We start from the raw sequence: 26,754 nt of genomic DNA, 5'->3' as shown, positions 1-26,754 counted from the left end.
CGTAAGATATAACATTCACACTTGTCTGTGCCAGGTGCTGCTGCAGTCTACTTGCTACTCTGCACGTTTCTGTTCAAATGTGGTTCGTGCACTAGAAAACAAAAATCATCGACTTGGTGTAAAATGCCTCTGAGCACTATGCGACTTAACTTCTGAGGTCATCAGACGCCTAGAACTTAGAACTAATTAAACTAACTAAGAACATCACACACATCCATGCCCGAGGCAGGATTCGAATCTGCGGCCGTAGCGGTCGCTCGGCTCCAGACTGTAGCGCCTAGAACCGCACGGGCACTCCGGCCGGCGACTTGGTGTAAGTAACTTGAAATGTCACAGGAAATTCTACACTGATAAGCGAAAACCATCTGATCATTGTCCACCTCGACACTGGATCCGCTGCGTGGTGCTGTGTATGAGCGGCGCAGAGGGAATGGGGAATTATTCCAGTGACTATATGGGTTGCAAGTTTGGAAGTCCACTGACAAGCGACGTTGACTAGGGCACAGCGTTTTGGCCCTGCATTTGGGAATGACACCTCAGAAACGACGGAACTGGTTTGCTGTTCACGTATTACTGTAGAGACAATCTATGGCAAGTGCTTGTAGTAAGCCGTAATGTTTCTGATACATAGATATATGTAACATTTTTGCTCAACGTTATCAAACTTGGAAAGGAAATGGAATGACCGTGTGGCATTGCTGGTCGGGAGATCCCATCCGAGGAAGTTCGGCCGCCGGGTTGCAAGTCATATTTCAGGTGACGCCACATTGGGCGATTTGCGTGTTGGTGATGATGATGAAAAGATGATTAGGACAACACAACGCCCAATCCACGAGCGGCCGGGAATCGTACCCCGGCCCGCTGCATGGTAGGTAAACACGTTACCACTCAGCTAAGTAGGTGGACATCAGATTTGGAGCAATTCAGGATACGGTACGGGATACCTTCCTGTCTGTTAAGTAGCAAACAAAGATACAGAGATGCGAGCATCCCTAAAACAGAGCAAGAAGCCTGTAACGGGTGGAAAACCTGAGAGACCGATTTAAACAGCGTGTCTTTGTGTTATTTTATCGACAGTGGGTACAGGCGAGCTTCATTATGATAAGTACATTCAGCAGAGCTTCTAAAAAGCAGTGCAATGAAGGAAATCGCGGTTCCTGCGCCTGGCACTGCCGTTGCTGTGACACTTCCATTGCCATTTTGTGAACACAAGCTATATGTATGGCCTAATCTAGGTTGCGTAATAAATAAACTGAAACATAAAGATGGCTGCCATTCTATGCGCTACATACGGGACGAGACAACTTGTAAATTCAGTCACTTGATGACGAGCACTTCCAGTAAATCTGTAGCGATGATTCAGAATTGTTTTTTTCTAAATTTTCTGGGAATATAACATGCAAAAAATATTATTGTATCACTGCTTCATTTCTCCAAGCCTTGGTAATTAGTGACGCTGTGTAATATAAATTTTCTTGCAAGACTTTATGCGGGAGCAGTATCATACCAGTTAGGGAGCTACCTGATGATGTCTCACTTGCAACGCTGTGAAGATTGTAAGTAAGTGAACTTCACGACTACTTAGGACTGTGACCGTTATAATAAATTACTTGGTGCAGCTCACTTACGCCACACCTGAGCTGAGGACTTGTGGCCTACGTGACAACACTCGATGCAGTAGCAAAACAAGTACTCACCGAGCCACTAGAAAAAATTCTAATTATTTTTAATCAAAGGCATATCCATCACGTAGTTCTATAAGAGCACGAGATGTGTCTTCCACTAGCTGCAGACCTACTTCTGGCAGTACAGCCGCACAGCAGCCTGACAACGTCCAGGACTCAGGGGGTCGAGAGAGGGGGGGGGGGGGGCGCATACTGTTCCTGTAGATACACCTCCGCTAGCAAGGGCAGGCAATCGTTGACGGCTCTCCTGCTCACTGCTGCCTTGGCCAGCTAATTCACCTTAGCGGAATGGATGGAACAAATGCCGAGCGAAAAAGCGGAATGGATAGCAACACACTGGACTCACATGATGGATGACGATGGTTCAAATTCTCTTCCGACAGTCTAAATTTAGGTTTTCCCTGATTTTCTTAAATCGTTCCAGGCAAATGTTGGGGTGATTCCTTTGAAAGGGCACGTCTGATTTTCTTCCCCATCCTTGAAACAATCCGAGCTTGTGCTCGTTGTCGATGGGTTTTTCCAACTCTAATCTTCCTCCTCCTTCTGTATGAAGCCCTTATCTCATATGAGATCCTGCGAACCATGTACGAAGGGCAACAAGTAGATTTCTGTAAAGCATTTGACACTCGAGGACTTAGTTAACAGAAACGGCGAGAGTACTTCTGAGATAAGGGTACACATGGGAGTGTAATGGGACCGCTTTTGTTTTATATATACATAAATGATCTGGCGGAGAGAAAAGGAGCAGTCTGCAGCTGTTTGCTGGTAATGGTGTTGTGTATGGGAAGGTGTCGTCTGAGTGACTGCAGGATGATGCAAAATGACTTAGACAAAATTTGTAGTTGGTGTGATTAATGGCAGCTACGTCTGATGAGTAGGAAAAACCAACCCACAATATTCGAATACAGTATTATGAGTGTGGTGTCTGACATAGTCACGTAGATTAAATATCTGGGCGTGACGTTGCAGAGCGATATGAAATGGAATGCGTATGTAAGGGCTGTAGCGGAGAAGGCGAATGGTCGACTTCGGTCTATTGGGAGAATTTTACGAAAGTATAACTCATCTATCACTCTCTATCATATAGTGCACTGGTGCGATCTATTCTTGTGTACTGCAAGTGTATTGCGGATCCGCACGTGGTCGGATTAATGGAAAACATCGAAGTAGTTCAGAGGAGGGCTGCTAGATTTGTTACCGATGGATTAGAACCACACATAAGTATTACGGAGATGCTTCGGAAAATCAAACGGGAATGACTGGAGGGAAGATGACCTTTTTTACAGGAGCACCGTTGAGGAAATATAGAGAAACTGCCTTTGAGGCTGACTGCAGAGCGATTCTGCTACCGCCAACGTATATTTCGCGTAAGGACCATGAATATAAGATTAGAGAAATTAAAGTTCGTCCGGAGGCGTACAGATTGTGGCTTTTCTTGCTCTATTTGCAAGTGGAACAGAAAAGGAAATAGTGGTACAGGGTACTCTCCGCGAAGCACGGTATGGTGGTCTGCGGATTATGTATGTAGATACAGATGTAGATTGGGAGCCATTCCTATGCCCGCAAATAACCGGCCCGTAATTTTATTGAAGTTGCGTGACCTGTGCGTAAACAGATTTCTGGAAACCTACCACGGACTGGTGGTACCTATTGTATGCGGAATCGCTGCATAATTGTAATGTTTCGTCTCATCAATGTACTTTTTGACGACGAGACGAGAATTTCAGGCTCGAGTGTTGTGAGATCCCAGGAAGTAACTTAGTGACTGCGTAATCTTGTTCTATTCAACACGAGTTGGGACAGGTTTCATACAGTACCCATCTTGTGTTAATATTTACATCCTTACGTACGTGTTAACCTAACATACCGCAAATCAGTTATCTACATTCTAACTGTCCTCTGACTCTCTTTTTCTTCCCCACAACCGGTCCTTAGTGGATGAAGTATCTATTATTGGACACAGTATTGTGAATGCGTCAGGATTGGCCAGGAGGGGAAAGCAGTAGGCACCCTTTGAGGTGAAGAATAAAACATAGTTTAAACTGTATGAAGTAAAGAAAGGCAGGCCTGGAGAAGCCGCCGAGACTGAATGAGCAGTTCCCCAATAGAGCAGGAGCGAAGGGCGTCTGATCGGTTTGGAAGCTGCCAGTAGAAGAGAGCGGACGGCGTGTCCGCTCCCAGCAGCCGGCCGCAGTTCCACCCCCACTTGACCACCTCCAAGCCTCCCTATTGGTCGGTCAGATCGTAAGATGCCTAGTTCAGTAGCCTTACCTCGTCAGCATCATATGAGTTTAGCTGATGATGGTTAAACATGTGAGTTTCAGGGTGGTTCTATCCGGTTCTGGGCAACGTAATTGAGATGCTGCAACTTACCGCCAGGCAGAAGGCACTGACGAACATCAAGTGAAAAAATTAAAATCAAAGTTTATATTAATAAATCCATTCAGTATCGGCCCTCACTGTACACCTTTCTCCCCTCCGAAGGAGTGAGGCATGGGGAGATGGTAGATTGACAGTTACTAAGGAGCTCCTGCGAAGGACGGCCTTACATAATTTTAACAAGACACCTTGATAATTCATGTTTTCGTGTTAGATTTGTATTAAAAATGACCATAATTAGGTGATTAATGCTTTCTTGTCAAATTTGGACGACTGCGGATGGTGCGGCGGTGGTGTGGGACGCTGCGAGTAGCGCGCTGGTTCCGGCGATCAGCTGTTGGCGGTGGCAGCGGCGGAGGTCACTGACCCCGGCAGGCAGCAGCGCACTGTGACGCACTGCAACTCCCGCCGAAGCGCATAAACGGGGGTTCCGGAAGGGGCAATCCACAAATCACAAAGGGGTGGGGGTAGGGGAGCACTTCACACGCATATTTTGTTGCTTACATCCAAAGGACGGCCATGCCTTTCCTTTTTGGTAGACTTCACTTATTTCCTATTCTTTTCTACTCACTACTATCTTTTACTGACTACTACAGTATGGGGGCAGAAAGGAACACTCCCATTTCTTTCTTATGCATGGTATTCCCCAGGAGGTTGCTGTTCGGGGACAGCGGGAGGTGGCGACCGAAGTCGCGCAAAAAGTCCTTTTGTAAACGCTACCCATAGCGATAAACCAATAATTACTAAAGGGGTACACATGGAACTAGGAATAAGTACACGACTGAGATACTGGTGGTGGTGCCAATCCGTGATGTGCGCGGTGGCGCGATCTAGAGTAATCTGCCCTAACTCTTTGTTTACCAGGTCAGTTAAAGACAGCACCAGACTGGCCTAGCTATAATGGAGCCACGAAGAATCTCTACTTCCTTCGTTCCAAAATTATCTACACAGTCGGGAACGTAAAAATCTTTCCCTTGCACTTCCGCTGTTGTTAAACCACGTTTAACACGAACTTGTAATCTGTCGAGGACATAGTTTTCACAGAGTGGATCCACCAATACAGCTGTTCTCGTGTTTTCGGGATTTGACCCCAAGCCAGAAAATGCGTCCCGTGCCACCGCTGATTCTAACAGAGGTAGTTGTACGTAATGCCCACTTTTGCGCGTAAGGAACCTGTGGAAGCTGCCGCGTTTCACAAATTCCTTGCGACGGATTGACGTGGGAGCCGCCGAAACGGTGGATTTCCTCACCGAGACGGACGGTTTTCGTTCTGTAATCGACTACACTCTGGTAGTGATGAAGGAAATCACTCCCCAGAATGACATCGAATTCTCGCCTTCGTTTCCGAATTACGTCCATGTCGCAAGGGTAGTAACTGGCTCCGATTTTCAACTAAACTTGGCGATACCCAATGGGTATGATTTTTCTCGTCACTCAAACCGTTAATTTGGGTAACGGGGTGGTTTTAACACTTGTCTCTCCCCATGCCCTACGAATAACGCACTAGTTTGAGCTCCCGTGTCAACAATCATTCTCACGTTCCATCCTCTAATTTTACCCTTGAGGAGGATACTCGCCGCCACATTTACGACACCGTGGCGGACTGGATGCGTAAATTTTACAGGGCGCGCGGTCTGGCGGCGTTACGTGCCCCTCGACCGTTTCCCGGCTGTCTCTGAGGTCTGGATGAATTGTTGGTGAATTGTTCCCTCTGCTGGTTGTACGAGGGTCCCCGGTTTCCCAAGTTCTGCGGGCAATTTTTACTCATATGCCCTATGTCTCCACACTGGGAGCAATAAGGGGCACAGCACCGCGCAGCAGCATGGCCTGCCTTTCGGCAGCGTTGGCATACCTGCTCATATTTGAAAATTGGTCGCGGCTGTTCGTTCGGGCGCGCCGAACTAGCTACAAAATGTGCTACCTCCTTCTGCATCATCGCAAGTAGTGTGGCATCATGCAACGAGGCGGGTGATGCTATTTTGACCTCCCCTCCCACCTACGGGTCGATTCCATGTATAAATACGTCAATCGAGCGGGCTTCTGCTTGCTCGATTAATACCTCGTTACGTGCGGAATCCGAACCAAGCGTGTAAATGCGGCAAGCCACAGCGCAGATTAGGTCAGCAAATCCTTCTACGTCCTCTCCTTGCTTCCGGCGGAGGGTGGATAACTTGTCCCTGTAATAGCGGGGGTCACGTCGGTTGGAATACCTTTCTTTCAGTCCAGCCTGGCGAAAGAGGTGGTGTCCCTAAGGGCGTGCAGTGATTCAACATAGGGTGGATAACTTGTCCCTGTAATAGCGGGGGTCACGTCGGTCCGAATACCTTGCTTTCAGCCCAGCCTGGCGAAAGAGGTGGTGTCCCTAAGGGCGTGCACTGATTCAACATAGGCAGGGGCATCACCTGACAATTTAAGGCGGAGTACATTTAACAAGAAATCGTCTGGCCAGGCGCAAGCGCGACCTACGTCTCGGACAGTTTGCAAGAAGGAGTTTATCTGTTCGCTGGGTTTCCCGGAGAGTGTCAGAATAAAGATAACTGCAGGGAAACTATTAGCCAAGGTTCCAACATACGGCTGGGGTACTACGCTACTGGGGGTGCTTGCAGCCGTCATTTGCGGCGTGGCAGGGTGTGTTTCCGGCGCACTCATATTAACAGGCCGGGATTGAGCCAGTTTTTGGCATTCCTCCGTTAATTCTATCTTTCATAATAGTAGTTTGTCAATTCATAACTGCCCCACCCTCCCCACACTGAACTTAATAGTCTGCAACATTGTCACTCTGCTGATATAACTGTCGACGCCATGTGACGAGCCTGCAAAGGAGCCACTGAGGATTTATGAACAATATTTCTCACAAAGAGTAGAACCCGTATGTTGTGTATGAGACACTTTTTAAAACTGTTGGGGTAAGCAGGAACTACTCTGGATTTCTCCTTTTCATTGGCAGTTTATTTCCAATTGCTGTTCCGATCACATCTGCAGATAATCTTTTTTAATTGTTGCTGTAACCCTGCTGGATATCAAAAGTCTGTCGGTGTCCATCCATTTTTGGGGATGATATAATTTGTGACACTGAACAGTCGCACAAATACTACAGACTACAATTGTTTCCAAAATCCAAGATGCGTGGAAGGCTGTTGTAGAACTATCATTACTTTTCGAAAAGACTGCAGTGACCTGAGGGTGGAATGATGACAAGGAGGGTCACAACTGAGAATATAACATTAGCTCCTACTTTTAAGCCAAGTTGTTCGACAATAGCTTCTGACAACTCTTCCTCTTTTGTGCATAGAGTTCAATAATTTTTCTAGTTTATCACAGGACACTATTCAAATACAATCCAGGCGTTAGGCATTGAGTGGCTGGATGAAATACTAGGGCATTTGCTCTTTGGGTCATGAGAGGCATGACGCCTTCGTTATCTGTGACGACTGAGAATGTTTAGTATTACGTTTGTAGCATAGGTTCATCAAGACTATAGTCTGGGGTGAAGCGAAAGAACTTTACACATCAAAACGTATTTGCGTTGTTTTTGTTATGGTCTACAACCAGAAGCTTGGTTTTATGCAGTGTTCTAGGTGAATCTATCCTGAGCAAGCCTCTTCATCTCTGCAGCCTACATCCATTAAGACTTGTTTACTGTAGTCAAGCCTTGGTCTCCCTGCAGAATTGTTACTCCCCATGGCATAATATATCGATACCATCTACAGTGTCGCGAAGTTGGCAATGGAACAGCAAGTTTTCGTATGATTCTAATGCCGGTCGAGTGAGATTTGGCGGACCCAAGGGTGCGCGCACACTGAGCCACGCATCCAGTGGGCCTGGACTATGAACGCCCTCTGCCACTGTGATACAGGACAAATGGTGGCAACTGCACACCCCGTTTCTACTTCGTGCCTCATCACTAGGACATCATCGTTCGTGCTTAGTACAGTGAGCCTCATCCTAGTTGCTACTCTATGAGCTGGGCTCTAATTCTTACTGCATTATTTATAATGAATCTTCATACGCTTAGAGAAACAAATCTTTTGTTTGCTGTGTTATCTTGTTCGTCGATCACTTCTGTTCCTGTCCAGCTTTCCTAAGATTACAGAGCTGCACCACACTGTAGCCAACCTCTCCTTACCGTTGTGCAATACAACACTCCCCACAGTTTCTTCTGTTAACAAACTGAAAATTCCTTGATGCCTAAAGTTGTGTACCCTCTACGGCCCATTCTATTAATCAAGTGAATCAATTTATTTATTTTCTTCTCAGTCCGATGCAATACGTCTTTATGCTTTATGTGATCTACTCGTCTCTTCTGTAGCACAACAGTCCAAGAGTTTCTGTTAATGTATTACATTTATATTTCATTTCCACAAATGTCTCATTTCAGAAAAGTTTTTCTTGTTATTCCAAGTCTACGTCATATACCTTCATTACTTTCTGTTTTCTTGCTGCTCAAATAGAAAAACGTATCTACCACTTTTAGTATCAGTCTATTTCCGTTGACATCACCTCATTTAAATCGAAGCCAAACCATTTCCTTTGTTTTACTTCTGTTGATGTTCATCTTGTAATCTCTTTCGAAGACACCATCCATTTCTCTCAGCTGCTCTTCCGAATACTTAGCCGTCTCCGTTAGAATTACGCTGTCTTTATACTTCGTCCTGAACTTCAGTTTCCTTTCCAAATTTCTTGTCAGTTCGTTTCACAGATTGCTCAATGTGCAGACTTAATAACATCGGGCCACACTAAAACTCTGTCTCACTACCTTCTCAAATTCAGCCTCCCTTTGATGTTCTTCGTCTCTTAGAATTGCAGTCAGGTTTCTGTACAACTTGTGCTTAACATTTCTGTACTTTTATTTTAACCTCAGGCCTATAGAATTTTAAGGAGTTTATAAAACTCATTATTTTTTGAATCTTGTCACAAGATAATATTCAGTGACGGTCTTGTCATTACACTTACTTTGGCGGGAACAATGTCGAACTCTGTGATTTACGAGTACATTTGGGTTCGTGACAAGTTGGGGAAAAACGTGTCGTATTGAAAGATGGGTATATAGAGAAGGATCGGCACGATCGTTAACTTGATTTTTTTTTTCAAAGTGTTAATGGTAACTTTGCAATCAGACCTCGTAGAACCATTTCGAAAATGTTTTCCGAGGAAATGTCGGAAGTTGCGGCAAGGCAATTCATGGTTCCCCGCCACGAAAAATGCTAACCCGTTCAGTTTTACCAGTACGCGATTTTTGTGCCAAAAATCGACCCTCTACTCCCTGAACGTAGTTCCGTGTAAGTTATTCTTGTTTGCAAATCTCAAATGAGTGCTGAAAGAAGCTGTTTCTAAATCCTCGATCCCTTCCAGTACTTGTCCCCGGCAGTGAACGTCACTCCAGAAAGTAATTTTCCAAGACTATCCAAGCGCTGATAGAACAAAAGTGTGTACGAAGGTCGAAGGAATTCAAAAAGAGTCAAAGACTAGACATCAGTACGATATACAATTCACAAAAAAAAATTTCGGGAATGTTTAACTGACCTTGTATTTCAGGTGCACGAGGGAACGACAAATAACTCACAAAACTGAGCTATAGAAGAAGATGTTAACGGCTCCTAAATAACCTAGTTTCGGGAAGTCAAAAATTATTCATCCATGTCGAATACACATAAGAAAGCACCAGCACATGGAATTAGTAATTCCTGGCATTTTCAGGGAAAGAGAAAGTGATCGGACGTAATTTCTTGAAATTTTAAAAAGACTGCTAATATGAGCACATAACATAATGCAGTTCATGAAGAGGACTCCAATAATATGCATTTTTTTTACGATAGGGTAATACCCTATTTCAATTTCTACATCTAGGTAGTTCAAAGAGAGCTTTACACCTACCTTCGCCGTTTACAAGAGCCTGTAAAATGTTTTTACGGTCAGCCAGAAGGCGATGGAGAAAATACTGAGCGTAACTTCCAGTCTGTAAGTCCACATTACTCTTCGTGCTCACTGAATAAAAGTTCTGAACTTTAACTGTTTGATATATTCCTTAAAAGTACACACACACAAAAATGGATAATATTCCTTATAATACCAATAATAATAATAATAATATTCCTGTCGGAAACAGCACTATTAACAGTTGAGAGGCGATCTTTACACGACATTCCAAGTAGAATGGTCTATCGCCCTAACTTCTAATCACCAAAAGTAATTTGCGCGGCTTAAAAGTGGAAAATAACCCCGTCACTTGCCACGCGGTTTTGTCAATATTACGGGCAGCACAGAAGCAGTTACTACCATGAAATCTAAGTGATCCAGAACAGCGTATAGTCCTCGCAAGTTCACTTCCCACTTTTGCCGGAAACGCATTCCCAGGTCTGACATTAGCCGAAGCACAACGCACGCACGCTTTACTGACGCGTACAGATTGATATCTCGCTGTGACATGTATCTCCTTACTTTCTCGCTGGCTGTATTTATGTAAGTGCTCAGCGGATCGCCAAAGGAGCATCTGCTTTCAACCGCCCTAGGCACATGTAGCAATATTAATTAATAGCTCTGTCCAGAATGAGATTTTCACTCTGCAGCGGAGTGTGCGCTGATATGAAACTTCCTGGCAGATTAAAACTGTGTGCCCGACTGAGACTCGAACTCGGGACCTTTGCCTTTCGCGGGCAAATGCTCTACCAACTGAGCTACCGAAGCACGACTCACGCCCGGTACTCACAGCTGTACTTCTGCCAGTACCTCGTCTCCTACCTTCCAAACTTTACAGAAGCTCTCCTGCGAACCTTGCAGAACTAGCACTCCTGAAAGAAAGGATATTGCGGAGACATGGCTTAGCCACAGCCTGGGGTATGTTTCCAGAATGAGATTTTCACTCTGCAGCGGAGTGTGCGCTGATATGAAACTTCCTGGCAGATTAAAACTGTGTGCCCGACCGAGACTCGAAATCGGGACCTTTGCCTTTCGCGGGCAAGTGCTCTGCCAACTGAGCTACCGAAGCACGACTCACCCCCCGTACTCACAGCTTTACTTCTGCCAGTACCTCGTCTCCTACCTTCCAAACTTTACAGAAGCTCTCCTGCGAACCTTACAGAACTAGCACTCCTGAAAGAAAGGATATATCCTTTCTTTCAGGAGTGCTAGTTCTGCAAGGTTCGCAGGAGAGCTTCTGTAAAGTTTGGAAGGTAGGAGACGAGGTACTGGCAGAAGTAAAGCTGTGAGTACCGGGCGTGAGTCGTGCTTCGGTAGCTCAGTTGGTAGAGCACTTGCCCGCGTAAGGCAAAGGTCCCGAGTTCGAGTCTCGGTCGGGCACACAGTTTTAATCTGCCAGGAAGTTTTAATAGCTCTGTCGTTTAACAGTTTACAATCTTCTTATTTTTATATTAATACGGTTAAGTTTGCATTGGTTACTGAAAAAGTTTTAGCTCGGCTATATTCAAACTTTTCCAGCTAGAATTTCTAGAACACAACCGGCAGTCGGACATGACATCTGAACTGCCTCTCTATGAGTCGTCATAACCATTGTTATTTACAAGTCTTTAAATTTGGTACAGCCGTATTATTGCATAAATTTAATCAAGTGTGTAATTAGGACTTTCTATTACAAATGCAAATGATACTTAATATACCATGAATAAGGACGTTTTCGTTCCAAATTTGGTTTTGGTAAATAGCTTGAAAGCCAATTGAGGTAGCTTATTGGAGTGACATATTTAATGCTTTACATGAAACTGAGGCTACATACGAAATCACAGCTTCCTGAGTCTAACATTTAGCGACTCCAGTTTATCCTAAAAGCGCCGACTTTAACCAAGAATATTGCTGTGATCAAGTTGAGACTTGTAACTTTTAATTGTGACTTATATTAGCATGTTCTGACAAATTTTTAGATTTCTGGTTTTATTATTTAGGGACACTTTTTTTCTTAAGACTGTACATTTTGCCTGACTTAGACTTTAAAGTGTTGACGTTAATACACCAGGTGATCAAAAAGTCAGTATAAATTTGAAAACTGAATAAATCGCGGAATAATGTAGATAGAGAGGTACAAATTGACACACATGCTTGGAAAGATATGGGGTTTTATTAGAACCAAAAAAACGTTCAAAAAATGTCCGACAGATGGCGCTTCATCTGATCACAATAGAAATAATTAGCATAACAAAGTAAGACAAAGCAAAGATGATGTTCTTTACAGGAAATGCTCAAAATGTCCACCATCATTCCTCAACAATAGCTGTAGTCGAGAGATAATGTTGTGAACAGCACTGAGATGTCGGTCGATCACGATACACTTCCGACTTCCGGTAAGCCCAAAGCCAATAATCGCACGGACTGTGGTCTGGGGACCTGGGAGGCCAAGCATGACGAAAGTGGCTGCTGAGCACACGATCATCACCAAACGACGCGCGCAAGAGATCTTTCACGCGTCTAGAAATACTTTTTTTTGTTCTAATAAAACTCCATGTCATTCCAAGCATGTGTGTCAATTTTTACCTCTCTATCTACATTATTCCGTGGTTTATTAAGTTTTCAAATTTATACTGACTTTTTGATCACCCGGTACTTAAGCATACTCTGAGGAAGTTTGGAAAAGCTATTTTCATATTTAATTTCACTGCTAGATTATGGCGTAGTCCTTTGTATGTTACGCACAGTCGCGTTATGATGACAATGCGTTGGTCGTAGCAAACTGGGGTAAGCTCCGGCAAACAGTCTCGCCTCTGTGCCTTTTACAATGATGCAGCGCTTGTTTTCCCCCAAATGACTGAAAATTATTTGTAATAAGAGGTGTTCTAAGATGGGCATGACCCCTAAATATGCTAGAATTAAAACATCTAATATGTTCCAGTTATCTCAAACCATCAAAAGCAAAATTGGCTAGGTCTGGTTAAAGTTGCAGATCCGTGAACCGTGTAAGATAAAAGATCTATTACTTACGCACACTATGCAGATGCAATTTCAGTTACAGAATATATTGTCACATAACGAGCTTAATCGTGTTAGGCATAACCTCGATCGGTTGCGTGAGTAGAGACCGGGTGATCAAAAAGTCAGTATAAACTTGAAAACTTAATAAACCACGGAATAATGTAGATATAGAGGTAAAAATTGACACACATGCTTGGAATGACATGGGGTTTTATTAGAACCGAAAAAAAACGAAGTTCACAAAATGTCCGACAGATCTCTTGCGCGCGTCGTTTGGTGATGATCGTGTGCTCAGCCGCCACTTTCGTCATGCTCGGCCTCCCAGGTCCGGAGACCTCAGTCCGTGCGATTATTGGCTTTGGGGTTACCTGAAGTCGCAAGTGTATCGTGATCGACCGACATCTCTAGGGATGCTGAAAGACTACATTCGACGCCAATGCCTCACCATAACTCCGGACAAGCTTTACAGTGCTGTTCACAACATTATTCCTCGACTACAGCTATTATTGAGGAATGATGGTGGACTTATTGAGCATTTCCTGTAAAGAACATCATCTTCGCTTTGTCTTACTTTGTTATGCTAATTATTTCTATTGTGATCAGATGAAGCACCATCTGTCGGATATTTTTTGAACTTTTGTATTTTGTTGGTTCTAATAAAACCACATGTGATTCCAAGCTTGTGTGTCAATTTGTACCTCTCTATCTACATTATTCCGTGATTTATTTAGTTTTCAAATTTATACTGACTTTTTGATTATCCAGTACATTGAACCTATTGATCAGAGGCATGAAAGGAAGATCGTTAATTTGTGCATAGAACGTAATGTAGTTAATGAACAAGAGATATAGAAAATGCACCTTTTCCACGATAGGTTAACATTATAATGTAGTAATTTCAGGACAGTCCAGTCACATTAATGTATCCTCCACAAATGTTAGCCGTCAACGTGGAATAACTATTCACAGGCGGCAGATGGCAACACTACCGATGGAGGGTATATAAATAGTGTTGGAGGGATGCAGTGTAGTTGTTGTTATAATGTGTATACTGAGCGATTTATCTGACATCTAAAGCGGCATGATTAATCGCTTTTGGTACAATGAAGGAAACATTTTCGAAACGGCTAAGTCTGTGAACTGTTCATTTGCTACTGTGCATGGTAAAATGGCGCTATCAAAAACCAGCACCGAGGCAACTGAGCTACGCAACAGACCATAGACGACAGCGGTGAACGGTGTGTGTAGAAATGTGTTCGGGCAAATGGATGTTCAGCTATTGAACAACTGACGCCCAGATGAGCCAATGGGCTGCCAGCAGCGTCTGTTCAACGACTGTTAGGCTAACGTAGCTGCATTTGGTCCTCCACAGCAGGCGCCTAATTCACGCACCCATGCTGACTACTGTTCACTGGCTACAAATTCTGTAACTTGCACGCCAGCACGCCATTGAGTAGCGACAGGTGGCCTATCCAGATCAATCACGTTTCATGCTTCATCGGACAAATGACTGTTGGTATGTATGACGTGAAACTTCTGAAAGCAATCCCCTGCAACCAGGAGGGAGCGTTATGGTAAGGGTGAATGTTTTCATGGCATTTCCTCGATGATCTCGTCATTCTCGAAGGCACAATGGATCTAGTATGCATCTATCCTTGGGGACCAAGTCAGCCCTTACGTCATGATGGCATGTACGAACTGGACAATGCACCGTGTCCCACAGCTCGCGGTGTACGTGTGTGGCTCGGAGAGCACCAATATGAGTTTGTCGTATTCCCCTGGTCATCAGACTTTCCGGGTTTAAATCAAGTCGATACTCAGTAGAACCATCTGGATCATTCTGTCTGCACCATGGAAACCTAGCGCAGCTCGCCACGCCTCTGGAGTCGGCATGGCTCCACGTCCCTGTTGGTACCTTCCAGAGCCTCACCTACTCTCTTCCTTCACGTGTCGCTCTGCACAAGGTGGTTATTCAGGCCTTTGACAGCTGATCGCATTAAGAGGGGTAAGACGTCAAACGGGCCGACTTGGAGCAGGAGAGGCACCACAGGACATTTTAATTTCCACTGTCTATACTTTCACAAATAAATTCGTAAACCTTTGTCAGCATGATCAGTAAGGATTCAGAATTCAGTTCGAAAACATAACGAAGTAATTTTTTTACATGTGAAATTTCATCATTTTTTTCTCTTACTAATGGCAGCATTTGTTGCTATAGGTACACTTTTCCTCATAAGTAAGAGAGGTGGTTCGATGAATTTTGCACAGCATTACTAACCATATTTAAAGGTGTATGAAACTCTAGAATTTTCCAAATCTATTAAAAACTGTGGTAAAAATTGAGGTAAGTAACTACAAAATTGAAACTTGCTGTCAGATTAAAACTGTGTGCCGGACCGAGACTCAAACTCGGGACCTTTGCCTTTCGCGGGCAAGTGCTCTGCCAGGAAGTTTCATATCAGCGCACACTCCGCTGCAGAGTGATAATCTCATTCTGGAAACATCCCCCAGGCTGTGGCTAAGCCATGTCTCCGCAATATCCTTCCTTTCAGGAGTTCTAGTTCTGTAAGGTTCGCAGGAGAGCTTCTGTAAAGTTTGGAAGGTAGGAGACGAGGTACTGGCAGAAGTAAAGTTGTGAGGACGAGGCGTGAGTATTGCTTGGGTAGCTCATTTGGTAGAGCACTTGCCCACGAAAGGCAAAGGTCCCGAGTTCGAGGCTCGGTCCGGCACACAGTTTTAATCTGCCAGGAAGTTTCATATCAGCGCACACTCCGCTGCAGAGTGAAAATCTCGTTCTAACTACAAAATTTGTGTTTCTTCTAAACATGAAGTTTAAAATACAACAGATCATTCGTTTTTTCATAAATTAAATAAATTCTAGAGTTTCATACACCTGTAAGTATAGTATGTATCCTGTGAAAAATTCATCGAAGAATCTCTCTAACTTATGAAGAAAAGTGTACCTATAGCAACAAATGCAGTCATTAGTAAGTGAAAAAATGATGAAATTTCACACGTAAAAAAATTATTTTTTTATGCTTTCGAACTTCCAATGCAATGAATGTGAATCCTGAATCCTTCCTGGTGATGCTGACAAAGTTTTATGAATTTATTTGTAAAGGTTCAAATGGCTCTGAGCACTATGGGACTTAACATCTGCGGTCATCAGTCCCCTAGAGCTTAGAACTACGTAAACCTAACTAACCTAAGGATATCACACACATCCATGCCCGAGGCAGGATTCGAACCTGCGACTGCAGCAGATTCGCGGTTCCGGACTGAAGCGCCCAGAACCGCTCGGCCACAACGGCCGGCTCGCATACTGAAAGTTGCGAGCACTCCAAGCTCTTTACTGGCATCTTACGATTTCGGAACGTAACTGGTAATATCCTGTCCGACAGATTCTGAAAGTTTATTATTGAATTACAGAACATTATCTTAGCACACTAGTTGTTTATTGATGTCAGCTTGTTACGAGATGTATTTTCAAACATATTAACGTTTAGCCACAGCAAAATATTAATAATACTGGAAAAAGCAAATGATATTCCGAAAAAAGAGGAGTAGCCTATCCTAAGTTTCTCTGAAATCTAGAAATAAATGATTTTGTGATAAATTCAATGCTATGCTTTTCTTTCATAAACAACGAATAATCAGAAACAGAAACAAATCAGCGGGAAAGGTTCAAGGATAAATTAACATTCTGGTTTAACTTTCAAATTTTCTACAGGTCGCAATGTAGATGTTATATAAGTGCAGGTCGCAGTGTACATGTTATACGAGAACTGCACCGCGGTGTCTGTCATACACACAGTCTTTGACGTACACTTCATTGCTTTTGTTGGCTGGTACTTCCGTAACCTACACTGATTTTTTAAAGTTTATGTACTTTATTCTCAGAATCTATGAAGGCTACAATTACGAAATTTTGTGCTCTTCTTTTATAAACCTAATAAATGTTGTCTAAAGAGCAAATTTTGAAATTGGGAGTGTAAGCTGAGATATAGGGCAAAATGCTTTGAATTTTGTACTAATTTTATATTATACTGACAGAATTATAGTTTAGAAAAATAGTTAAAATTGTTCTATTCAGTATGTTGAAGAAACCTCATGAGACAAGCGAGAAAGAAGTACATATATTATTTTTTGAAAATAAAATTTTTAAATTCCATAAAAAAGTTAAATATATTCCAAAGAACCTAACAACAACTGAGTTAATTTAATGTAAAACACGGTACAAAATTCATTCCCATACCTTCAAAATTGTGGATGTGGTGCATCTTTAAAATATTGTGTGTTTTTCATGAACGTGACCCCCAGTGAACAGAACAGAGGCCAACGACACGAGAGGGGGGAGGATGCCTTGCAGGCAGTGCGTTAGTGTCTTTAGGAAGCTGAAGTGGAGTTCTGCCGTAAGAGTCTTTTCAAATTTGCATAGCTATGCAGAAAACTTGCGCAAAGAAATGGGAACAATGTTGTAAAGTGACAGAAATATACAGATATATTTTGTCTCAAAAATTAAAAATTACTGCTCATTAATTTCAGTATGACCCTCATATTTGTGAAAGATTTCTGAATAACAGCAGTGAACACAGTTACTTGCAAAACTGTGGGACGAGTTTCACTGTCATCTGGTTGTATGTCGTGAATCAGAGGAGAGCACGCTGAACATTTGTGAAAGGTGACTGAAAACATTGAGGCTGACCGTTGTTGTTAACAAGATCCCATTGTTGTACACGCATGTATACAAAGGATGCACTCATGTTAAATCGAATGATTATTCTTAAAATAATGACTTTGAAGTCTTCTGCAAGAGCTAAAGCTTACCTCAAGTTTTTATAGCACTTGTATTTTCAGGGATGGAGAAAGTGGTATTACATAATTTGTTAAAATGATAAGGAATCTCTTTGTCAAAGCTATTATAATTGCCTAGATACAGTACGGATATAAAAAGTAAAATATTATAGCTAGACTCGTTTTAATTATCAATGCAACCAACCTCAGACCATGGTGGTATTTGACATAGGTTAAACAAACACTAGATGTACCAGTAATAACCATATCATGCAATAACTTGCATTTTTATCAGAGGCAGTTTAAATAAGAAGTGTTCTGATAACAGCAAGAACAAACATCAGAATGGTTGTATACCATGCTCGTATAAGACGCAAGTAGGACAAAATTTAGATCTACCAGTAAAAACCATCTAATGTGCTAGCTTGCACTTGTACAAGTGCTAAGTTCAGTAAAAAGATTATTGTGTTGTTATAAATAGAATTTTTTTGAATAGCTTGCCCCTTATACAACTGCAAGATATCGCATAATATGGTTTTTACTGGTACATCCACTTGCCTCTCACACGAGCATCGTGCATGGTACAGACCCATTCTCATTTCTGTTGTTGCAGAGGAAAGATCCTATAGTCCCATTTCATAATCACTTTATTTGCTTTCCAGTGCACTTTGCATACTACAGACAAATTCGGGTGTTTTCGTTGCTAAATTTCGTACCAGAGAAGAATGAGCTATCATTCAATCTGCCCGTAGCCTATTTCTTTCTTCGATTTGCAAGCAACATATGGTTGTTATGTTGGTTCTTTTCAGACTTGAGAACGCGTCTTTAACGCCATTATAAGTATTCCATGTTTTTATGTGTAACCATACGCACGACTATGATTCCATATTATGTTTATCCCTTGTTCTCTTGTTCCAAAACTCTCTGGCATGCGTGAGTGAATGAATGTGGGTGTGTTTCCTTTTGCTGTACGGTGGTTTAGTATGCTGCAGAGAATCAGCGGTAGTCTTGCAGAATGGGCAACCCTTGTAATTTTCAGGTAGACAACGAGGTTTGTTCCCTTTGTGTCAAAGTTACCGGTGTTACGTTGGTGGCGGAAGCCTCATCTCTGGGTTTTTCTAGCCATGGGGTTGTGTGGGATAAGTTTTAGTGTGAGACGGTCAGTCTGCTTCCAGCTCTTCGAGGGTTTGCAGCCAATGTCTCTTTGAAGAAGGGTGTGTTGATTTAACCGCGTGGCGCTTTGTCTAATAGCGAGAGAGGAGCTTTTTGTAGTTCAGTCTCACTGAATTTGCACTTTGTGCAGTTTTTAGCCTTGCGTTTTGTCTTATAAATATTGCTTTGCTAGGTCGCAGCAGGTAATGTTAGGCTTTTGCAGACTTTCAGTTTGATTCCTAATGAGGACTTTGGTCCGTATGAAAAACGTAGCACAGAGGTGTTGCATATGTTCATGTAATCCCACGCAAGAAGTGCGCCCTCGGTTCAGTGTGAATGTTTGTGTGCCTGTGACTGCGTGTGTATACATTCCAATCTTTTCCGGATCTTGACAATTTTTTCCTGTTTGTGAATTTTCTTTGTTTTATTACTATATGTGCATTGGAAACCGTCCACGTGGGTCAATATTAGAGTTTGGTGGCCCTGTGCCATTACCCAAGTATATTTGGACTCACCACCAGCCTCGCCTAGGTGGACGAGGGCACCGGTGTTTAATTATCTATTGTCAGCTACTTTAAATTCAAGGCTTATGGTAACTTTTTCCTTAAAAATTTTGCAAAATTAATTTTTAAATTTATCTTTCAAGCTTAAAAATTGCGGCCTTCTACCTTTAAAAGATTATGGTAATAGATTTTAAAAATTTGAAACTTAATTGTGGCCTTCAGCCATTGGTATTGAACCTTGAATATGTATGTTCTATCTGTTTAGCCTTAAGGCTTTCCACGTAGCTGTGATACGTTTTTTTTATTTATTTGACTTGCCTCTTTAATTGCATTTTAATCTTGTTGATTTTTAAGATTTCTTGTTGTTAAACTTTCTGGCCTTCTACCTTTGAAAGTCTATGATAATATACTCTAAAATTTTGAAATGTAATCGTGGTCCTCGACCATTTGTATTGCACTTTGCATATGTTTGCTGTTTTTTGTGAATTATTTTATTGGTATCTTAATTGGATTTCTACCTTGCTGATTTGTTAAGATTCCTTGTTTGAAGGCCTTCAGCCGTGAAAGAGTTGCATTTGGTAAAGATGTGCCGCTTTGGTTGTAAACGTTATTAATCTACAATAAATGACAATTAGAAGGACAACCTGACCTCAACCTTTGGCCCTTTCCACAATCCTATTACCTGTTCTGCCCAGTGGGCTTAACGGGCGTATCACAGCCTTGCTCCTTTTGAATTGTAATGTATTATTTACAATGAATTTCATGACAGAATACATATACTGTGAGGCAGTAGTCAAAATGTCCAACTCTGTAAACGTGTACCTACAAAATGATCGTTGATGAACACCACATGTTATTCATATAACACGTTTTTAGACCATGAAGACTTTATTTCTTACAGATGAATTACTCCAAAACATTATTTCATATGACATTATTCAATGAGAATATGCAAAGTATGTCGAGGTACCGATCTGCCGCTTCCCAAGATTTCCAATGATTCTAAGAGCAAATGTGGCTGAACTAAATTGTTTTAGGAGTTCCAAAATGTGATTTTTTCCAGTTTAAATTCTCAGCAATATGGGCACTCCTGAATTTTGAAGTTTCCACCCTATTTATTGTTTTCTTACCATGTGTTCCACTTACCTTTGGTGTAGTACCCTTAGTTGTGCAGAAGTAAATATGCTGTGTGTTTTATAAAACTGAGGGTGAACCCCTTCGTAGAAAATCAGTCAATGATACTTTTAAGAACATTGTTTACCATTTCATCTGTTTCAGTATGTATGCTTGGATTGTTTGCAAAACTATTGTCATCTGAAAAAAAAAACTAATTCTGGTTCTTGTATATTAGGAGGAAGGTCAATTACATTCATGAGGATGAACCTTTCTTTAAGGGGGGGGGGGGGGGGGTAGGACGTCAGACGGGCCGACTTTGAGCGGGAGAGGCACCACAGGACATTTTAATTTCTACTGCCTATACTTTAATAAATAAATTCATAAAACTTTGTCAGCATGGCGAGGAAGGATTCATGATTCACACTCATAGCAGTGGAAGGGCAAAACCATAACGAAATAATTTTTTTTAGATTTGAAATTTCATCATTTTTTCACTTACTGTTGGCTACATTTGTTGCTATAGGTACATTTTTCTTCACAAGTAAGAGAGAGTCTCTGATGAATTTTGCAAAGCATACAAACCATACTTACAAGTGTATGAAACTCTAGAATTTTCCAAATCTATTAAAAACTGTGGTAGAAATTCAGATAATTAACTACAAAATTTGATTTTTTTCTAAACATAAAGTTTAAAACGTAACACCTCATTCATGTTTTCATAAATTAAATAGATTCTAGAGTTTCAGACACCTGTAAGTATGGTTTGTATGCTGTGCGAAATTGATCGAACGGTCTCTCTTATTTATGAAGAAAAGTGTACCTATAGCAACAAATGCAGCCAATAGTTAGTGAAAAAATGATTAAATTTCAAATGTAAAAAAAATTATTTTGTAATGTTTTTGAACTTCCGCTGCTACGAGTGTGAATTCTGAATCCTTCCTGGTCATGATGACAAAGTTTTATGAATTTACTTGTAAAAGTATAGACAGTGGAAATTAAAATGTCCTGTGGTGCCTCTCGTGCTTCAAGTCGGCCCGTTTGACGTCCTACCCCCGTTAACGCCTTGTATAAGAAATACAACATTTCCCTACGACATAATGTTATAACAATACGTTACTTACTTGTAGAATAACCTTTGTCTAGTTAATCGAAACACCCTTTTGAGGAAGTCCGTGACTCAGATGTGAAACTTGCAGTAACATACTGTTCTTCATGTGTTGACATATAACTTGATAGAGCTACGAGGTACTGTGGCGTGTGTGAAGGAAATAATAACAGACACGTTTTTTCATCTTTCCTGTCGAGAACGAAACGAAAGGGAAAAAATAAATATGGACCCAGACGTAGTCTGCAATGTGATTTCCGGAAGATGCATACGTGTCCACAAAGTAATACGGCAAGCGGCGATATCTCTCGCGCTGAATCCCGCCCGTGCACACTGACAAGGCAGCGCAACAAGTCTGACAGAATCAATTTTCCTGAGCCGGACGGATTTCCAATATAATTCCCGCCCTCCAGACGCGCTTGTTTGGTCCCAATGCAATATCTAGTATTGTCCAGGAAAAAAAGTTACACGCCAAGAACTCTGAAGGAGCATGTTTCTTCAGAACTTCACTTCCCCGTGCCTTCTGTGTAGTCGGGTACGAATGGACGCCATTTCTGTGAGGTCTTTAGGGTTCGTCAGGCGCTGTTACATAATACATAAAAATTTAAAAAAACAGAGAAGCTAGTAATCAAGTAATAACAAAAATGTCTCTGAGCACTATGGGACTTAACATTTGAGGTCATCAGTCCCCTAGAACGTAGAACTACTTACACCTAACTAACCTAAGGACATCACACACATCCATGCCCGAGGCAGGATTCGAACCTGCAACCGTAGCTGTCGCGCGGATCCAGACTGAAGCGCCTAGAGCCGCTCGGCCACAAAGAGGGCATGTAATAACACTTAGCGTCAATTTTTCCCTACCGGACGTAATCTTTCAGTCGAGTACACATCTCTTACTCAAAACGCATGATAATTCATGTCTGTAAATTAATGGTGCACATTGCGCATCTTAATTAACTTTTCACCTTCATCATTACACGAAAACGTTTCACAATGCTGGAAGTACAGCCGATCATAACTGGATTAACCATAATCTGATTTTGTGTAAATATTTATGAATAAATGAAAATATTCACGGTCGAATTACGTTAGCACCACAGATTGGCGCCTGTTAAAATGCTGCACTTATTGGTCTACCATTACAAAGAGTGGGAACTATGTGTGCCCTGATAATGCTATCATAGCTGTAATGGCCCCGAAAACCGACAGCCAAAGGGGTTCTGGTGAAGCTACGGTACGCTCAGGAAGCCAGCAGTGGTTAAGGTACTTGATTTCAACAATAAAACGCCCTTTAAATTAAAAGCGATCCCGAAGTGACAAAGCCTTTGAGCAGATCTGGCATGTAAGACGGCCAACATGGTCCAGATGAAAGACACTTTCGTCCGAAGTAGTATATAATAATTGGGGCTATTCATGTTATATCCTTAGACAAGGGTGCAAGAATCCTGGGAATGGGGAGGAACAATACGGTAATGGGACTAAGCGAATCGTAATGGGGCGCAGGAGAAATGATATAAGATGTGGTGGTCAGGAAGACGCAGAAGATGAAATGATGAGTAGTAACAGTGGCTAATGAACTAGCGAACAAAATATTTAATGCGAAAAATGTAAGAGACAGAATTATCAAACTTAACCAAGGAAGCAAAAATATTCTTGACCTTGTCCAGGTTTATGATGCTCAGACAGAAAGCGAAACCGACGAGGAGGAAGAATGTATCACTAAAGTGGGAGATCCTGAAACTCCTACTTAGACTGTGCTTATTGGAGACAAGAGTTTGGAATGATAGAAGAGGATATCAAACAGTCATAGGAAGCCACGGAGAAGATCACAGAACTGAGGAATAAGAGATATTACTAGACGCATCTCTGAGAAATAAATGGATAATTGGTCATGGATGCCACAAGAAAACACATGAAGAATAAAGATGTAGAATGTTAATAGCGTTTGTTTGATTTGAAAGCTTTAAGAGTTTTCAAATAAAGGATTGGCAGGAATTACTGTTCAGCACGCCATCGTTAAGCTTCTGTTACATTTCCGTATAGTAATATGCGAACCTGTTACGATCCTAACACTGTACCCAAATTCGTTCGAGTTCAGCTGACATGCGTACATTATAAAAGGCTCGAAACACTAGAACAATACTCGCAAACTGTCGCATTAGCGTCTTGAATGTGATTTCCTACGCAAATGCACTGGATTTTCCAAGGACCCCACCGGGAAGTAAAAATCTTCCACTCTCTTTCCCCGATGCTGATTTTATGTGATCCTCGTAAGTCACACAGCATTTGTGGTGGACCAAATTTACAAGTATGTGGATACTAGATTACGGGTGTAGCCTTCTGAATGTGTGCTCCATGATGTTTGTGTTGCTGCTGTTCAGTCGATTACATATGCATTGCTTTTATTAACGGAAATGTATATATGCATAAATTACTGCAGAAATGGGTATCGTTGTTTTTCTGTTTCATGACGCTTGATAACGAACGCAGCGCGCGTCGCATCGCTGGAGCGAGCCGTGCCACGTATATCTTGCCTTCAGTCAATGCGAGCCGGAGGCCGTCGCGAATCCGCGATGCGCACGCGTTGTCCACGGACTGCTCGCAAGTCTTTATGCAAAGAATTTAAAAAAAAAATCAGAACTTTGTTTTTGACGATTAAACGGTCTTTAGCATTTGTCGTAACCGTGATCAGCAAACAGCGCGTCGCGTAGTTACATGTACGATAAATATCTCCGTTGAACTATTATCTGAGAAGCTTTTAGTGTCGCTACACTGCAGTAGTAGCATGATTTGTGCCTACGTTTAATTCACCGATGAGGGAGAATAAAGTGTATCATGATTTGCAGACTCTGCAAAAACTTATTCAAGATTAGAATGGAATTTTCACTCTGCAGCGGAGTGTGCGTTGATATGAAACTTCCTGGCAGATTAAAACTGTGTGCCGGAGCGATACTAGGACTCGGAACCTCTGCCTTTCCCGGGCAAGTGCTCTAAACAGTTTTAATCTGCCAGGAAGTTTCATATCGGCGTACATTCCGCTGTAGAGTGAAAACTTCAAAACATGGGTCAAATGGCTCTGAGCACTATGGGACTCAACATCTAAGGTCATAAGTCCCCTAGAACTTAGAACTACTTAAACCTAACTTACCTAAGGACATCACACACACTCACGCCCGAGGCAGGATTCGAACCTGCGACCGTAGCAGTCCCGCGGTTCCGGACTGCAGCGCCAGAACCGCACGGCCACCGCGGCCGGCAGTGAAAACTTCATTCTGGAAACATCACAAAGTCTGTGCCTAAGCCATGTCTCCGCAATATCCTTACTTCCAGCAGTGCTAGCTCTGCAAGGTTCGCAGATGAGGTTCTGTGAAGTTTGGAAGGTAGGAGTCGAGGTACTGGCAGAATTGAACGTGTGAGGAGGGGTTGTTAGTTGTGCTTGGGTAACTCAGCTGGTAGAGAACGTGGCCGCGAAATGCAGAGGTACCGAGTTAGTGTCTCGGTCCGGCACACAGTTTTAATCTGCCAGGAAGATTCTTATTCAAGATTACTTTTGCAAGAAGACACTGCCTGTGGATGTTTAGTTTTATAATATGTGAGGCATTTAATAACTAGCGTAAGACCTTTTTTCTGGAAGCCAGTTGGTTTTATTCAGGATTCTAATACACCATAATATTCCCCAATCTTTTGGGTACGTCATCATCAGGGAAAGCTTCTACGTCCGCATGGCACCACTCTACTGGTCGGCGTCGGAGCCAATACCTTGCTAGACGGCCGCCGTGACCGAGCGGTTCTAAGCGCTTCAATCTGGAACCGCGCTGCTGCTACGGTCGCAGGCTCGAATCCTGCCTCGGGCATGGATGTGTGTGATGTCCTTAGGTTACTTAAGTTTAAGTAATTCTAAGTCTAGGGGACTGATGACCTCAGATGTTAAGTCCCATAGTGCTCAGAGCCATTTTGAACCATTATCTTACTGCATCAGTCATCGAGGCACTCCTTCCCGCAAAGGGCATCCTTCATTTGGCCAAACAGATTCAAGTCGGAAGGTGCGAGAACCGTGCTGTAGGATGCATGAGGAAGAAAAATCCAATGATGTCTTGTCAGCTCCTTTAGATTGCGCAGACTTTAATGAGGCCTTGTGTTGTCATGGGCAAGGACTAACTCTTTTGCATTTTTGTGCCGACGGACACGCTAGAGACGTTTGTTCCAGTCTCCTGAAGGTAGCCCAGTACTCTTCACAGTAGATCATTGCACCAAAGGGAAGAACATCAACAAGAATAACCGCTAAAGAAGACTGTCGCGATGACTTCAGCGACTGAGAGTTTGGCTTTAAACTTTTTCTTCGAAGCAGAGGTGCTGTGGTGCCACTCCGTAGATTGCCGTTTGTTTCTGGTTCGAACTTATGAACACACATTTCATCGCCTGTGACGATGTTCCACAGAAAACTGTCAGGATCAGCCTCGCAACGCCCAAGCACTCCTGCATAGATGGTCCTTAGTTGCCCACTATTGTATTCTATTAGGTGCCGAAGAACCCAGCAGACACATATTTGAGTACCCAAAGTGCTGGACGAGTTTGCCAACACTACCAGCAGAGACATCCAGTTGTGGAATGAGGTTGTTTGATTGTGATCTGTCGTTCACCTTGAATGAGTGTCCGCACGTTCCAACATTGCATGAGTCATATCTGTGTGCGGCCGGCCAGCATGGGCTAAATTGGACAGCTTTAGGGCGACCTGGTGACGATTATGACAGGCGCCACACCGAACGACTCACCGTGCTTTTGTTTTCTGTCATGTCCCTGTAGACATACTGCAAGCGCCTATGAATATCTGCGTTGCTCTGGTTATTCGCCAAAAGAAATTCAATTACAGCCCCCGCTTGGAACGGACCTTCGCTACAAACCCCAAATCAAATGGCTCTAACAAGGGAACCTCCCCATCGCACCCCCCTCAGATTTAGTTATAAGTTGGCACAGTGGATAGGCCTTGAAAAACTGAAAACAGATCAATTGAGAAAACAGGAAGAAGTTGTGTGGAACTGTGAAAAAATAAGCAAAATATACAAACTGAGTAGTTCATGGGAAGATAGGCAATGTCAAGGAC

General features: G+C 42.5%; 1 non-coding gene across 1 annotated transcript; it reads left to right on the top strand.

Moving 5' to 3' along the window:
- Positions 1-11,286: 11,286 nt before the first annotated feature.
- On the top strand, positions 11,287-11,361 carry Trnat-cgu. The gene has a single exon. It is a non-coding gene; the product is annotated as a tRNA-Thr (tRNA).
- Positions 11,362-26,754: the final 15,393 nt, after the last annotated feature.

Source organism: Schistocerca piceifrons, chromosome 3, assembly GCF_021461385.2.
Source record: "Schistocerca piceifrons isolate TAMUIC-IGC-003096 chromosome 3, iqSchPice1.1, whole genome shotgun sequence".
In the NCBI taxonomy this organism is placed as follows: Eukaryota; Metazoa; Arthropoda; class Insecta; order Orthoptera; family Acrididae; genus Schistocerca; species Schistocerca piceifrons.
This window is presented reverse-complemented; position numbering and strand designations above follow the sequence as displayed.